We start from the raw sequence: 12,134 nt of genomic DNA, 5'->3' as shown, positions 1-12,134 counted from the left end.
TAAAGCTATGGTTTTCCCAGTGGTGATGAGAGCTGGACCATAAAGAAGGCTGATCGCCAAAGAATTGATGCTTTTGAATTATGGTGCTGGAGGAGACTCTGGAGAGTCCCATGGACTGCAAGAAGATCAAACTTATCCATTCTGAAGGAAATCAGCCCTGAGTGCTCCCTGGAAGGACAGATCCTGAAGCTGAGGCTCCAATACTTTGGCCACCTCATGAGAAGAGAAGACTCCGTGGAAAATACCCTGATGTTGGGAAAGATGGAGGGCACTAGGAGAAGGGGACAACAGAGGACAAGATGGTTGGACAGTGTTCTCGAAGCTACCAGCATGAGTTTGACCAAACTGCGGGAGGCAGTGGAAGACAGGGGTGCCTGGCGTGCTCTGGTCCATGGGGTCATGAAGAGTTGGACACTTTAAACAACAACAACAAAATTGGTTGTTGCCTGTACTCCACAGCCAAACAGTCATTTCCTAGTTGCATGAATTGAAATGGGAAGGCCCCCACTGTTTATATGAGGCTCAGAAAAAAGAGATCTACTCATAAGACTTGTCAAATTTCTGGGTTCTAGGGGGAAAGTTCTGATTTATTCCAATTTTCCCCACAGACTGCCATCACAGCTTAGGGGCTACAGCACTCTATGCAAATGTTTCAGCCAGGGAAATATGTGCAAAACAAAACAAAACAGAAATTAAATATAAATGTTGCATCAAGAGAACCTGAATTTTTATAAGTTGCAAAAACAAGGCTGATTTGCATATGCCTGTTTTGCATAATTTATACCACTTTTGGAAGCCCTACAAAGGGACAAATAAAGGTCTTTGCGGCTCTACGTCCTATTCACTGGAAATCCTGCCCAGTCCTCCTGGGGTTTCTGACATTACAACAAACATTTCTCTTTCCCGTCCATTTTCACAGGCGTGATATTGTATTCTTACGTTACTCACCCTGGGACCTTAAGGTGGGAAAGAAATCTGGTAATAACGAATCTGCAGGTTGCAACCTGGCAACGGTCTCTGTAAAGGGCAGACACTCACACTGCTGTTTGTTTTTAAATGGAAGCTGAGAGTCTCGAGGTAGTAAACTTACATCCACTATCAAATTCCCCCCCTGGTGTAATTACCAGGTGCACACAGCCCTGCAAATTAAGATTTTGCAGGAATCTCCCTTTCCCGCCGCCCCCCCATACTCCGGTGACCTGAAATGCCTCATCAACTGAATTATCTGCCGCATTATGGCTGCCTATTTATACAACGCTTCCAAATGCCTTCATATTGTTATGATTCACTGTTACTACTGGAGTCCCCATGCTAACCAGGCACTGTACACAAACCAAAAGAAAATACACAGGCCCTTGGCCTCAGGGTTGCTTCGTAGGTCCAAGAAAGCAGGAACAGAAGGGAATCTCTGCCCAAGATGGATTGTCCATGTTCCCATTGCGCTGAAGGGAAGAGTAGCAGGATGGGAATGAATTCAAGAAGCTCACTCGGTGAATATGCAGCAGAATATGTGCCAAACCTAGGTGTTGTTATCCCTTTATCCCTTCTTCTCTCCCTTTAATACAGTGGTTCCCAACCTTTTTTTGACGATGCCCCACCTAAGCATCTCTAAAATCCCGACCTATAATTCTTATTGCTTGTTGTCTTTGTCCATGGAGTTTTCTTGGCAGGGATACTGGAGTGGCTTGCCGGTTCCTGCTCCAGGTGGATCACGTTTGGTGAAAACTCTCCACTATGACCTGTCCATCTTGGGTTATTCTCTGAGTTATTCAAGCCCCTTCATCACGGCAAGGCAGTGATCTGGGTCGCAAAGAGTCGGACACGACTAAACACAACATAATTCTTATTATTCAAAAAGTGGACTCCTATTCACGTGGAGGAAGCCTCAAAGGCCATCAACTGTTAATAACTCATTCTTGAATTGCCCCCCTTAAAAATCAAATTGCCCCCCTGTGGGGTATGTGCCCCCCGTTGAGAACGATGACTTTAATGGCAGCCTGAAGGCCAAAGTAGGCTCAACGACAGCAGCCATTTTGTTTAGCCACCTGTCTGCCACACATTCATGGATAAATCAGGTCTGGATTTTAAAGGTGGCATGTCTCAATTCCTCCCTACCTTATCATCACCCCAATACTCAGGTACCCAAATCCTCGCTTCAGTTCCAGACGTTAGCATGGCTGGATGTGAAGATCCTGAGATGACAGGAAGCAATGAAACAAGGCGGTGGAGAGTGGTCCCATCTGATGTTTAAACACACCTGCTTCATACAAATGGGGCGATTGTGTAATTAAGCATGTGTGTCCAGTCTGACCCCAACATGCAAGATTTTAAGGCAGAAGCTCTTCCCGCCAATTACACCTGCACCAGGTTACCACAAAGGGCACAAGAGCAAAAGGTGGCAGAGTAGATAAGGCCCTGCTCACCAAACCTCTTATAGGTGAAGACAGGAGTCGTCATTGCAGAGGGCTAGTCTAGGCCATCCTTTGCCAAAAGGGGAGTCCTCCAGATGTTTCGGACCACAACGGTTGGGGGCTGATGGGAGTTGTAGTCCAAGACTAGGTTGGCGAAAGATGTTCTCAGTACTAGAAAAAGAGGTGCCAGAACTCATCATGAACATCTCCCTTGTTCTCTTATAATGGTAATGGTGCCCAGCTGAGAAGTGCCAGAACTGAGTTCCAGTGAGTACTGACTGGAAAAAGGAGGGGGGGGAAAGCCCTGGATATTCTAGACCTTTCTCAGTCTTGGGTCCCTAGGTATTGTAGGACTACAATTCCCATCATTCCTAGCCAGCACAGCCATTGGTCAAGGACGATGATGGGAGTTGTAGTCCAAAGGCTGCTTTAACCTGAAATTGGGGAGGAAGGGTCTAAGTTCACCCAGCTTCTTCAAGTTTATTTTATTTCAAATGAGTAAAGTAAAACAGTAGATAATACACAAAGGCCATATTCAGGGGTGGGGTGTGGGAGATGGACTTCAAGATCCAAATGCCTAGACAAACTAACATGTCTTATGTAGGAAGCTGCCTATTGGGCCAATAATAATAATAATAATAATAATAATAATAATAATAATAATAATAATTTGTTATTTGTACCCCGCCCATCTGGCTGGGTTTCCCCAGCCACTCTGGGCGGCTTCCACAGAGACCAAAAATACACTAAAATGTCACACATTAAAAACGTCCCTGAACAGGGCTGCCTTAAAATGTCTTCTGAATGTCAGGTAGTTGTTTATCGCTTTGACATCTGGTGGGAGGGCGTTCCACAGGGCTGGAGCCACTGCCGAGAAGGCCCTCTGCCTGGTTCCCTGTAACTTGGCTTCTCGCAGCGAGGGAACCGCCAGAAGGCCCTCAGTGTCCGGGCTGAATGATGGGGGTGGAGACGCTCCTTCAGATATACTGGGCCGAGGCCGTTTAGGGCTTTAAAGGTCAACACCAACACTTTGAGCTTTTAGCTGATCCATCTTCAAAGCCCTTGATACAGCCTTCAAGTTTATCTCTTAGTTATTCCTCGCATTTATATCCCATCTTTTCCTCCAAAGAACTCAAAGTACTACATGGTTCTGTTCAGCATTCAAAATTCACCAGGCACATTTTGCACCTGGCTTTCGACCACTTGCGACCAAGTGAAGATGCCCGGGCACCAGGATGACACCTGACACCTCCGCCATCTGGAGGTGTGTGCCTGTGAATCCTTGGCCCTAACCTGTTTCCACACACTAGCAACATATCCTGGGGAATTCCATCTGTTATATTTTATCCGCACCATCAGAACGAAGTTCAGGAACCCAAAAGTCATATTGAAAAACACAACTTTTGAGCTATCTGGCCCGCAAATGCCAAGTAGCCGTTCCGTTTTGGCCACCGCAATCCCAGTATGAGGAGGTAATTGGTGCCTAGCTGATATATCTGAGTTTCTAACACTGGTTCCATTTAGGAGGGGGGTGGCGCTGTGGGTTAAACCACGGAGCCTAGGACTTGCCAATCAGAAGGTCAGTGGTACGAATCCCCGTGACTGGGTGAGCTCCCGTTGCTCGGTCCCTGCTCCTGCCAACCTAGCAGTTTGAAAGCACGTCAAAGTGCAAGTAGATAAATAGGTACCACTCCAGCGGGAAGGTAAACGGCATTTCCGTGTGCTGCTCTGGTTCGCCAGAAGCGGCTTAGTCATGCTGGCCACATGACCTGGAAGCTGTACGCCGGCTCCCTCGGCCAGTAAAGCGAGATGAGCGCCGCAACCCCAGAGTCGGTCACAACTGGACCTAATGGTCAGGGGTCCCTTTACCTTTTTACGTAGCTCAGTGGTAGAGCAACTGCTTTGCAGAAGGTCCAAGGTTCAGTCCTCTACACCCAAATGCCTTCATATTGTTATGATTCACTGTTACTACTGGAGTCCCCATGCTAACCAGGCACAGTACACAAACCAAAAGAAAATACACAGGCCCTTGGCCTCAGGGATGCTTCGTCGGTCCAAGAAAGCAGGAACAGAAGGGAATCTCTGCCCAAGATGGATTGCCCATGTTCCCATTGCGCTGAAGGGAAGAGTAGCAGGATGGGAATGAACTCAAGAAGCTCACTTGGTGAATATGCAGCAGAAGATGTGCCAAACCTAGGTGTTGTTATCCCTAAGCATCTCTAAAATCCCGACCTATAATTCTTATTGCTTGTTGTCTTTGTCCATGGAGTTTTCTTGGCAGGGATACTGGAGTGGCTTGTCGGTTCCTGTTCCAGGTGGATCACGTTTGGTGAAAACTCTCCACTATGACCTGTCCATCTTGGGTTATTCTCTGAGATATTCAAGCCCCTTCACCATGGCAAGGCAGTGATCCGGGTCACAAAGAGTCTGCTTTGCAGAAGGTCCCAGGTTCAGTCCTCGACACCCTATGTTGGGCTGGGAAGGTCCCTATCTGAAACCTTGGAGAGGCACTCTGAGTCAGCACAGACAATCCTGAGCTAGATGGGCCAGTAGTCTGTTTCAGTATAAGGCATCTTTCAATTTTCCTGTGCCCCTAATTTGTATAGAATGTGGCAGGAATGTTGAAGGCCAATACCGGGGCTTCAAATGCCAACCAGGCTTTATCCAGGACACAGGAGCCCTGCAAGTATTTTTGCAAATTTAAAGAAAAGGGCTCTATCTATTGAACAGCCAGCTAGTTTCAGGTTCTACAACATTCCAGCTTCAAGCTTAAACCCAGGGCAGGGCTCTATACATGAAGTCTACAGCATTTAAAATCAGCCCTGAGAAACCTGGCACTGTATACTCCCTGTGTGACCGAGGGGAAGCCATTGCTGTTTTTCCCTCAAGCTCCCCATCTGTAAAATGGGGACAAAGACAATGAGCAACGCAGGGTGGTCCAAATGTCTGGCTCACTTATCCCCCTCCCCAACAGAACCTCCCCAATACTCCATTAATGCTGTCGAAAAAAATCCAACAGGAACAGTTTTCCCACTTCACTCTGCTGGGAGGAGTTTCTCCTGCTGGATTGCTGCCTGTTGCAGCAGCAGCTGTAAAAGGGCACTGGAGTTTTGCAAGAAATAGGTGGGGGAAATGAAGTGTCAAAGACAAGGCAGATTTGAAATAGAAATACGTAGTGTCCAAAAGGAGAACATAACAGAAAGTAACAGATTCAAAACAAATACCAAAGAGGAAAGGGAGAGAAACTTTGTATCATTGGATGCTCAGAAAAAAAGGAAGGCAGTTCTTTTAGGATCACACAGATATAAAGCTTTGCAGGGAAACTTACAGTACAGTGGAACCTTGGGTTAAGTACTTAATTTGTTCCGGAGGTCTGTTCTTAACCTGAAACTGTGCTTAACCTGAAGCACCACTTTAGCTAATGGAGCCGCCTGCTGCCGCCGCGCTGCCAGAGCCCGATTTCTGTTCTTATCCTGAAGCAAAGTTCTTAACCTGAAGCACTATTTCTGGGTTAGCGGAGTGTGTAACCTGAAGCATATGTAACCTGAAGCATATCTAACCCAAGGTACCACTGTACAGTGGATGCTCAGGTTGCGAACATGATCCATGCAGGAAGCATGTTCACAACTCGCAGTGCCCGCAACCCACAGCGCCATGTCTGCGCAAACGCGGGTTGCGATTCGGCACTTCTGTGCATGCGCAAAGCGCGATTTAGCTCTTCTGCACATGCACAAGTGCCGAAACCCAGAAGTAACCCGTTCCAGTACTTCCGGTTCAGCGTGGTGTGCAACCTGAAATCGTGTCTGTAACCCGAGGTATGACTGTACAGTGAATTCAGATGATCACAAAGTTTAGACAAGCAATATGTCCTCCTTTATACTTCTATTGGTTGAGAGTATAAAAAACCTCCTTCTGACTGAAGGTCTGAGCACTTGGTTATTTCTGAATTCCTTCAGCGGGTTGAGCCCAGCTCCAAAAGCTTTTCAGGCCCTTTGCATCAGATTGGCAGGGCGTGACTTTAAATACATGTGTCTCTTAATAAAAAAAAACCCATTGCCACCAAGGTTCCTGAGACTGAATGCACCCTTGAAGCTGGTCAGAGTTGCAAGCTCCTGGCCACCCTGCAAAATCCTCCTGTCAGTATGGGAGGGATCGAGTTACTTCCCTCCCCACCCCCCCAGCAAGAAGATGAGCAGGATCAACAGTCGGCTTGCTTGGAACATCCTTTCCAACTCCACAGATGTACATATAAGGCAATGGCACACTGGGTGCCCCCACCCCGGAGCGGGCTGGCCGGCATCGCTCCCTTGCCTCACCACTTTGACCGCACTGCCGGGCTGCTGACATCTTAGAGTTAATGAAACACCTCTGCTTTCAATATAAAGTAAGAGGCGAAAGGGCGGGGCGGGAGGCGAAAATATGGTCCGCATATGCTTTCTCTCCCTTCCGCTTGGTTCCATGCATGCCACCTACTTCTGACAGGGCTCTGTCTAGACCACCGTTTGCTTCCATAAGTCAAGAGAGGAAGCATAACCAAAAATCCGTCCTCTTCCCCCTCTTCTCAAGCTCTCAGCTAATGTTGAGAGACCTTTCCTAGAAAGCTCGCTTCCTACCAATCTTGAGGCTTTCCTGTACCCTCTTCATCTCCGGGCCAGTTCCTTTCCACATCCGTGAAAATGTGGGAATGTGGGAATCTGTGGCGGGGAGGGGGAGAACTGCTACATCAGAATGCAAACTCTACGAAGTTTCTGCAGGAGCAGAGAGTTGCTAGGAGCAGGGAAAGATACAGTGGGTTGCGAATGTGATCCATGCGGGATGCACATTCGCAACCCGCAGCGTTCACAACCCACATCTGTGCATGCACGGGTTGCGATTTGGCACTTCTGCACATGCGCAAAGTGCAATTTAGCGCTTCTGCACATGCGCGACCGCCAAAACCCATAAGTAACCTTTTCCAGTACTTCCAGGTTTCGGCGGTCCCTAACAAAAAAAAATGCAACCTGAAGTGGCTATAACCCAAGGTATGACTGTACAGTGGTACCTCAGGTTACAGACACTTCAGGTTAAAGACTCCGCTAACCCAGAAATAGTACCTTGGGTTAAGAACTTTGCTTCAGAATGAGAACAGAAATCATGCAGCAGCGACATGGCGGCAGCAGGAAGCCCCATTAGCTAAAGTGGTGCTTCAGGTTAAGAACAGTTTCAGGTTAAGAACGGACCTCCGGAATGAATTAAGTTCTTAACCCGAGGTACCACTGTACTCAGCTCTTCTGCTAGGATTCTTACTTCCTCAGAATAGATAGTATTTCACCCCCAGTATGAAATCATCCTAGGTAGCTTTCTAGGGAAGAGAAACAGAAACTAGCTCTCAACTTCCCACTCACCCATTCTCTTTCACTATGGAGCCTAGAGGCTCCAACACACTAAACACATGAACACTTGCACTTCGCTGCCACTGCAGTCTCTCCTCCAGGCACTAAGGAAATAGGCCTGGAGCAAAAGAGATGAATCCGATGACCCATGCTATAGGAACCACCATTGAAGAACTGATCTGGAGGAGGAGGAACCTTTTCAAGGCCACGCAAGTCTGAATCCGCTCACCCTCCCAGATCCCGGCTCCTCCCAGATCCCATCCACCCCTCCTTCACACCCAGACACCCTCACACACACCCTACACCGAAAGCCATCCACCCCATGCAAAGGAAAACCTCACTACTGCAGCTCTGATGGGGTTTTCCTACAAAGGCTGCTCTCCCGTCTTTTCCTCCTGCTTCGGTTTGGAAGGGGGAGTCTTGAATTTGGCAGTGGGGGAGGGAAGGGCATGGGGGGGGAGGACTTGGGTTTGTTTTCTTCCCTGCTGGGGAGGTCTGTGCGCTCTAACAGACTGGCAAAGTTGACAGAGTTTTTCCACCCTCCACAAACAGGTCCAAACTCAATCTGTTGCCTCCAACACATCCAGATGAAGAGAAGGCACACACAAAAAGCCAGTTCGCATGCGAAATCATCGTAACAATGCCAACTAGATTTCCTAAAGCACAACTTTAGTGCATGGCCGAGATACAATTTTGGGGAGGTTGCAATGTTCCGGGGGTTGAGAGAGAAACCCCATTCAAACAACAAGGAAAGAAATTCTTCTCTTCTCTCCATCTTCTGGACACAACATAACCTGTATGGTGTTTCTACAATTTCCCAAATACATCACAATGCTGCGTTACAAAGGAGCCATCCACCGAACACAAAAGTATCTATTCCAGCTTATTACTTGATATCAAGCCTCGCAGCATTTGCTATCAGGCTATTTCAACCTTTTATTTATTTGTATATTTTTTTTCAAAGCACGCAGCATTCTGTTGCTGTTTGCAAAAGGAAAGGCATGAGAAGGGAGGAAACCAGAGGCTAAGATCACCTCCTGCCCTCGCCCCCACATGTGCTACAAGCTCTTTCGCTTTCTTAATGCCTTCAACCTCCAGCATTTTCTCTCCTCTCTTGCAAAATAAATAAATAGCTTTGGGAGGAAAAAGCACAGCAAACTGTTTGCAGGAATCAGAAGCAGAGCTCGGGGATTTGGAGGGGAAGACGCAGACACTGTGTTTTCGGTGTGTGTTGTTTTAAAAAAAACACACCAACTAAGGCATGGGAGGGTAGCTGAAGGGTAATCCTGGATTTATTAGTAGCCGATCTATTAACGAGGTTGACTCTGACACAAACAGGGAAGGGGGCGGGAGAGAGAGAAAAGAAACCCTGCATTGTTAATTATCCAGCCCCTGCTACACGGACAAACACACAGAGCGAGCAGGGCTTGTTTATGCGCCGCAAACCGTAGCAGTTGCCAGAGTGTCCTTTTGCCAATGTCAAAATAGCACTCGAAGAGCCTCGCAAAAGGCTTGGCCGGAGAAGGGGTGGGGGTTGGGAGCCAAAGTATAACGCAAACCGCGCAAACATGAAACGGTGTGGCCGTAGTGCACTGTGCAATACCCCCAAATTCTGATGCATGCTCTCTCTCTCTCTCTCTCTCTTAAAAAAGCAGCGCTGCCATCTCATTCTGCTCCACAGCCACACTTTCCTGGCGCGAAGCTCGTTACTCTCGCAAGATCCACGCTGGAAGCTGCAAGCGAGAGGGAATGCCGTCTTGCCACCCGCTCCGCACAACTCAGACACACGAAGTCTGCCACCTCCCCGCCAACCACCAGCAAAACCCCATAAGCAGGCAGGTTACTACGGGTAGGTGAGTCGCAGAGGAAGGAATTTAACAGCCCAGTCCTATACGCATGCTTACTCTGGGATAAGTCCCAGGCCTGCCCCTTTGCAACCCGATCCTGGCTCCTGTTTTGCTCGCAGGTCAGCCTACTCGCGAGCAAGTGCCCTGCAGGCCGTGCGCTAGCCTTGCTTACTCCCAAGTAAGCCTGCAACAGCCCTGCAGCCGGATCCCTCCCGCAGGAAGTCCTGCTGCGTCCTCGGGCCCCCAAGTAAAGCGCGCGGGGAAATTGACAGCCGCGCAAGCGCCACGAGCTGGGCAGCTTTCCTCGGCAGTAAACCGACTGGATCGGGGCCTGCTCCCAAGCCAGCGCCTGCAGGGGCCCGATCCGACGCCTGTTCTCTCTAAATTCAGCAGAGGGTGGTGGTGGTGGGCGGGGGACTCACTGCCATCCCAAGTCACAGTGAGCTAGCTTAAGGGAAAGGAGGGGAGTCTGCTCCGCAGGCTTAGCTGGGAGTAAGCCCCCTTGAGCACTGCCTGTGCCTGGGGTGACTAGTTGGGAGCTTACTTCCGAGTAAACACGCCTAGCCTCGGGCCGCATGCGCCCTTGGGCAAACTCCTTCCAGCACCCAAATCACGACCCCCCACTTTCCCTCGCACCCCTTAATAAAAAACCAAAAGCACATCAAACCCACGCAGGTCCGCAACTAATATCTGCATATAATACTCACAGGTTATTGCAATACGAGTGACTTTTGAGCAACAAACGCAACGCCAAGAAGCAGCGGGGAAATCGCCCTTTTCCCGCGCCTCCAAAAAAAGAGCTCAACTTTTCGTCCTCCTGGCACCCATCCGCCAGCCTTCTGGAACCCCCTACAGACACCCCCCTCCCCCCAAAAAGCTCCCCAGCCCTCCCCCCAAGCACCCACCCATAGCTCATGAGGACTCACCCATTATCTTCTCGGAAAGCCAAGCGCCCGGCTTCGCTAAGCTCCCCAAAGTCCTTCGTGGGAGCAACGCGCGCCTTGCCTCTCCTTTCTCCGCGCTTCGCGAGGATTCTTCTCAGCCGACCGCGATGCGTGTAGAGGGGAGGTTGGGGAGGCGTGTGAACGGAGTAGGGAGGGGCGGGTTTCCAGATCCCGACCCCTAAGTCCCTTTTTTCCACCCCTCCAAAAAAATTGTTTTTTTAAAAATAAATAAATAAAAGCAAAGCACCCTTCCCCGCCCCCTAAGGTATTATTGCTCCTTCGGCAGCCGCTCCTGTTTGGCGATTTTGGCGCAGGGGCGCCATGGCGCGCGGAGAACTGTCAGATGGGGGGGCCGGAGGGGGGGAGGCGGAGGGGCGGGTTCGCGGGGGCTTCTCGGCGGAGACCCCCACTCAGGAAAGAGGGAGGGAGGAGAGGGAAGGAAGGAAGGAGGGAGGGCGAGAAAAAGGAAAGGGAGACGATTGCACACGGTCGAGAAACAAGGGAGATGGAAACAGATTTTCTCCTCTCTCTCTCTTTTTTTCCTCCCAAGGAGGTGAAAAATGGCGCCTCTCGAACAATTTGTCTTTTTTCAAAACAAATCACGCATGCAAAAACAAAAAAAAGATATATATATATTTTAAAAAGCCGAGGGAGGTTAAAAAAAATGCTACGGGCTTTTTTAAAAAAGGGGGGTGGCAGTGGAGGGGAGGGAAGAGAAGAAGGAGAAAGACTGGGGAGGGGAGGAGAAAGGGAGAGGGAAGGAATTGCTCTTCTCGTTGCGAAGAAGGGAAATCAATGCACTGGCGTAAAATCCCCGTCGACGCGAGGCGAGCTGCCGCTTGGGGTCCTCCCCCCGCTCTCTTTCTCTCTCCGGTGGGTCCGCGGGAGGGCAAATCCGGGGGCGCGAGCGGGACTCCAGCCTGCGCCCGGCTGCTCCCGCTCGCGGCTCCAAGGGCGACCTGCCTGGCTCCCTTTCGCTCGCTTCCTCTCGCGCTCTGGCTCGGCGAGCCCTCGAGGGCTGCTGGAGAAACGGTTTCTGCCGATCACCGCAGTTTCATCCGAGCCGGAGAGGAGAAGCCTGCGCCGCCGCCGCCGACACTGTCGCCTCCTCGGTGCGTCGTTGCTGCTGCTGCTGCTGCCGCCGCCGCCGCCGGTGGCTTGTGCAGGTCTCTGGCTTGCTCCATAGCTCCCCCCTCCGTCGCTTTTCCCTTCCCTTTCAGCGCCCCCGGTGGCCAAGCGCGGGAAAGGAGCGTCGAGGGAGAAAGAGAGAGAATCATAGAATCAAAGAACGGTCGGAAGGGACCCATGAGGATCATCTTGTCCAGCCCATTGCAATGCAAGAGTATGCAGCTGTCCCATAAGGGAATCGAACCTGCAACCTTGGTGTTATCCACGCGGTGTTCTAACCTACTGAGCCATAGCACATACACTTTCTCTCTCTTTATTTATTCAATTTATATATCGCCTTTTATCTGAAGATCCCTGGGCACTGTACAACATTAAAAACACAATTTACCTAGCATAATAACAAAAAACCTCAATAAAATAGTAGTATTCTTG

At 49.6% G+C, this 12,134-nt stretch overlaps 1 protein-coding gene across 1 annotated transcript in view; it reads right to left on the bottom strand.

Moving 5' to 3' along the window:
* Positions 1–11,714, bottom strand: part of SETBP1 (SET binding protein 1) — a 268,685-nt gene extending 256,971 nt beyond the window's left edge. The window contains exon 1 of the mRNA XM_082241758.1: positions 10,557–11,714. The gene's annotated coding sequence lies outside the window, so the exon portion shown is untranslated. The remainder of the gene's footprint in view (positions 1–10,556) is intronic.
* Positions 11,715–12,134: the final 420 nt, after the last annotated feature.

This window comes from Podarcis vaucheri (genome assembly GCF_965113315.1).
Source record: "Podarcis vaucheri genome assembly, chromosome: 11".
Lineage (NCBI taxonomy): Eukaryota > Metazoa > Chordata > Lepidosauria > Squamata > Lacertidae > Podarcis > Podarcis vaucheri.
Note: the sequence above shows the minus strand (reverse complement) of the source record. Positions and strands in the feature narration are given on the sequence as shown.